Genomic DNA, 5,482 nt, shown 5'->3' with positions numbered 1-5,482 from the left:
CTTCCAAAGCTGGACAGCAGACTATATTTTTGTTCCTTTTGGAGGACTCAACTTTGGTTTATTTTTGCATTTAGTGTTTTTGGGTCAGACTTTTTCTTCATGCTTGTTTATGTATGGAACTAAAAGAATATATATTTCCCCCTGAATTTCTTTGGCCTCCACAACATCCAGGTCCATTTCCTTCCTTAAAACTCATGGACTTTTCCATATTCATGGACAACTCATAGTGGGCCTCTTGGGAAACACTGTGGGAAACACATATATGCAATCATGCACATGAACATAATTAGCTAGTTATATGCACATATGTGTACAGATATGTCTGTATATTCCCTCCTTCCCTTAGAAGATATAGTTCCCCATCATGTAAGTAGATAAATTATGAAAGAACCCACTATTTTGAAAGCAATTTTTCATATGCCAGATAACAATATCAATTATAATTTCTTACATGAAGAGCAAATAGGAAGCTTTACTGTAGTGAAAGTGCATTAGGAATTAGGACTACAATGTTAAACTTTTCCCAACGGGAAAGAACTATCAAATATCTGCTAAGAATATTTTATTGTTCATTTTGGAAGTATGAACATACTTAACAGCTTTACTGTTGTGTTTTTATTTTGTTTTGTTTTGTTTTTAAAGTTACAGGAGAACTTTGTGTAATGGTACAATGTTGAATCCAGGACACATTTCCAAAAGTTTGTCAGTGTTTATTCACTTCCTCATTCATTTCCAGTGATATTGAAAAGATAATTTACTGTAGTAAAAATAAACAAACAAACTGAAGAAACATTTCCTGCCAATCCTATATAACAAGTACACAATTATTTGTGTGGTAAAGCATAATGCAGAGCTCTTCCCTGCCCATATTAATTGATAGAAGAGTCTTTTATACATGGAAGGTCAGAAAGAACAAAATACAACTGAATTCATTCTCACACACTGGAAAAAAATAAAAATAATTATCTTAATAGGATAATGGCATAATTTCAAAAGGAAATGAATTAATCAAGGCCCCAAAGTGTGGACTAACAAGTGGACAGTGCTGGCATGTAGTAAGCATTTGTTAAGTTCATGTTGACTTGAATTGACATACCATGAGGGAAAATAAATTGGTAAAAAGTCATGTATTAAATGTTTCTTGTGTGCCAAGCACTGTTTCAAGTGCAAGAGACACAAATAGAAAAGCAAGATGGTCTCTGTTGTCTCTGAGCTCATGTTTTAATTGGGGGAGATAACACAAAATGCAGAGAGGTATTCAGCTACAGAAAGAATGGCAAGGCTCAGGGTTCCTAGTGGTGTACTGGCCAATCACATACCAATCACAAGGGATTCTGAAGGGTGTAGTGTAAAAATAGATGATAAGATCCTATGGGCCTTAGGGAATAATGTCTAGGTAGGTAGTAAGGAACGCTGCTACTCCATCTTTCTAAAAGGATTGAAATCCATACATAATCCATTAGGGCCTGCATGATGTTGGGAACTCAAAGAAGGCTTCAGTTATGTTGGACAAAGTCTCTGTGGAGGATTTATAGGAGAACATGAAGGATGATTGGATTAAATAATAAGGTTGCAGTCTGAAACATGGATGGGATGACCCACATAGATGAAATTAAATATCCATTGATTTTATGAAGAAAAACTCTAGTGAAAATATTCTAGTGATTTTGCTTTTAATTTGATTTTATTTTATCTAAAGGGAACATGCCCATTTAAAATGCATGCTATGTTCTGAGAATGGAACAAGTCAGGATGATAGTGAGTATGGTTTCTGCTTTCAAAGAAACCAGTAAAATCAAAACACATACTATTTGCAACACAACTAGATAAGTAGTTTTTATTATTACTATTATTATTATTATTATTATTATGGTTTGTTCTTTCTGTATAATCAATAGATTATTACTACACATTGTGACCACAGATTCTCAGAGCTAGAAGAGGACTGAGAGGCCATTTAGGGAGGGGAAAAGGGAAGAAAATAAATATTTATATTGCACTTACTATATGCCACACACATTGCTAAGCATTTCTTGTGAATATTATATAATTTAATTCTCACAACATTCTGCAAGGTAGTTGAGAAAACTGAGGTAAACAGAGAAGTATTTGTGTGTGTGTATGTGTGTGTGTGTGTGTGTGTGTGTGTGTGTGTGAGAGACTTACCTAAATGGACCAAAGTTAGTAAATGTCTGAGGCCAAATTTGAACTCTGAACTTCCTGAAGTAGGGCCTGGACTCTATAAAAATAATAGCTAACATTTATGTAGTAGTTACTTTGCATCAGACATTGCACTAACCACTTCACAATTATTATTTCATTTGATCTTCATAATAATGCTATAAGGTAGGTGCTATTATTGCTACCATTTTACATGTGAGGAAACTGAGGCAAACAAAGTTTAAGTGACTTGCCCAGGGTCACAGAGATATTGAATATCTGAAGTCAGATTTGCATTCTTTTTCTATTCCAGGTCCAGTGTTCTATCCACTGAGCCACCAGCATCCTCTAATGCCACTGTCACTTTCAAAGCAGCATAGTTGCATTATCTTTCATGACTGCTAATTTTTTTTATTTCAAACTAGCCATGTCTAAAACTGAACTTTATTGTTTGTCAAAAACTCTCCTCTACTCAACTTCCCTATTTCTATTAAGTGCTCTAGAATTCTTACAGAACTCCTTAGTTCATGATCACTCTCATTATTATATATGAATCTTCATGCTCCCTATCCCTACATGTCCAATCATGTGTTATTTATGCTTCCACAACATCTTTCCCATCCTTACCTTTCTCTCTTCTCCCACAACTATGTCATCAATCCATCTTGACATCAGCTCTCAACTAGACTATTGCAATGGTCTCCTAATTGATCTCCCTCCAACTAGTGTCTCCTCAGTCTAATCTATCCTCCATACATTTTCCATAGGGATTTTCTTAAGAACACATTGACCACTTCCTTACTCAGTAAACTGCAGTGGCCTCTTATTAAATCTAGGATATATAGCAACACCTCCTAGGCTTTTAAATCCCTACACAACTTGGTCCCAACTAATTTCTCTAGTCTCATGATACATTAACCTTCTTCCCATACTCTATAATCCAGTCAAGCTTCAAATACAACACTGCATCTCCCACTCCTAAGTCTATTATACTGGCCATTCCCCTTGCCCATCCAGAATCAACTCTGCTGAATATTATACTTGCCTTCCTTTCTTCAAGACACATTTCGATTATAATGTTCTGCGTTAAGCTTTTCCTGATCCCTCTACCACTGCTATTGGCCACTCTTCCCTCCTTATATTTAACTATCTTATAATTCTTTTCTATTCATTATCAATATATTTTGTGAATCTATACATATATGCATATTATATATGTATTTGTATATTACACATGGTTAAATTTATACACACATATGTATATACATACACTCATACAGTGTTTCCTCCAAAAGAATGTGAGCTCATTGAGCACAGATTAATTCTATTTTATTGGGGGGGTTTGTTTTTTGCTAGGCAATGGGGTTAAGTGACTTGCTTAGGGTTACACAGCTGGTAAGCGTTATGTGTATGAAGCCAGATTTGAACTCCGGTCCTCCCTACTCTAGGGCTGGTGCTTTATCCACTGTGTCACCTAGCTGCCCCTACAGATTAATTCATGAAAAATTATTTTACTTTTCATTTTTTAACCTTATTCCCATCACATACACCCCCACACAACAATGAGCACCATGGCCTCAGTACCTAGCACAGCACTAGGCACACAGTAGGTACTTAATAGACATGTTTTGATCATTGGTTAACCTGCTGATTCATGATTAGTTTATAGTAAAAAAAAAAAAAAACAAGAGTATCACTTTTTCAGATTAATTGCTCTATAGTCTTTCCTCCCCAGTCTTGCAATTGTGAAAGTTGATAATTTTGTCTCATTTTCTTGTTTATAGGAGAAGATGAGAACTAGTTCCTTTGCTCATCATACCTTTGCTCTCTCTAATTGTAATTTCATAGCTTCTTTTCATACGGCTCATTCGAATGTTCCTCTCAGTCAGGTTTCAGTTTAATGAAGAGGGTCCTTTAGCTTAAGGAGACTTGCCCTAAGAATATTGTGAAAGCTAAATACAATATATACATGCATGCACACACATACATACACACACACACATACATACCTCTGTTCCAGTGTGCATATGCACATGCACAAACACTATATTTATATGTGTATGCATATATAGACATACACATGTGCATGTCTTTATCTGCATATTCATATGTATACATATATGTGCATGTAAGGATATTATCAGGGTTGAGTTTTCATTTTAAAAATATATCACCATAGGAGGGATGGATTCTTGTTGAGCAAGGCAAAGCCCTAGTCAGAATTACAGAGATTTTTACTACCTGGGCAAAACTACTAAGAAAATAAATTCACAGAAATTTTTATCAAAGATCCTCAAACTCTTGAACCCTAGGGATTTCAGGAAGATATTAAGCACCATGAAAAACCCAAGAGGGGTTTTCTCTGAGTACTGATAAAAATGAAACACTAAACTGAAGGAAAAACCCAGAAGGGGTTAGCTACTGGTCCTGCTCTCTGAAGCCTACAATGTTAAAAAGTGGGCTTTTTATGAAACTGGGAAGAAGAATTAAACCAGAGGAGGCTCAGGAGAAAGGTAAGGTTTCCTAATATCAAGAGAAAATGGAGACTTTTAATTCTTTGGACTATTCAAATATATATATATATATATATATATATATATATATATTTGAATATATATTCAGCCTGTATATATTGCAGGCTGAATTAATGATCATAGAGTTAAAATTATGCATGGATTTTGGGACTAAAACCTGCAACACCCAACATTTAGAGATTAATAGAATTACCTAACCTTTGACCTACTAGATAAAATTTCGGATAACAAAAAAAGCTAAAAATAATCTGAAAGACACAATGCATAATGGATAGAGGGCCAGCATTTGAATCAAGAAGACTTGGATTAAAGTTCTGTCCCTAAAAAAGGCTCTCTGTGATTAATTTGGGCAAGACATATAACCACTCAGTAGCCAGGCAATTTTCTAAAACACAATCTCCATAATAGCTCATATTTATATATCATTTTAAAATTTACAGATCACTATAAATGATATAAATTTCAGTTGATTCTCACAACATCCCTGGGAGGTAGGTGCATTTTACAGATAAAGGACTGGGGCAGGTAGAGATTAAGTAACTGTATTACACTAGAGCCAGATTTTTAAAAAAATATTTATTAAATTTAACCAGATAGTAATGCCAATAGTCTTGCCCCATGAATATCCTTCTTCACTATTCTGTGTATTTTTAAACATGTTTCACCAATGCTCTTTAAAGGAACATGCTTTGTAAATGAGAAAGGGCCATGCAAATGTGAACTACTATTTAATGACTTTTCTTATTTACAGAAAATGTTATTGTTTTAGCTTCTCTATTTAGTTGGCA

This window comes from Vombatus ursinus, unplaced genomic scaffold, assembly GCF_900497805.2.
Source record: "Vombatus ursinus unplaced genomic scaffold, bare-nosed wombat genome assembly UNPS02014313.1, whole genome shotgun sequence".
Classification (NCBI taxonomy): domain Eukaryota; kingdom Metazoa; phylum Chordata; class Mammalia; order Diprotodontia; family Vombatidae; genus Vombatus; species Vombatus ursinus.
Note: the sequence above shows the minus strand (reverse complement) of the source record.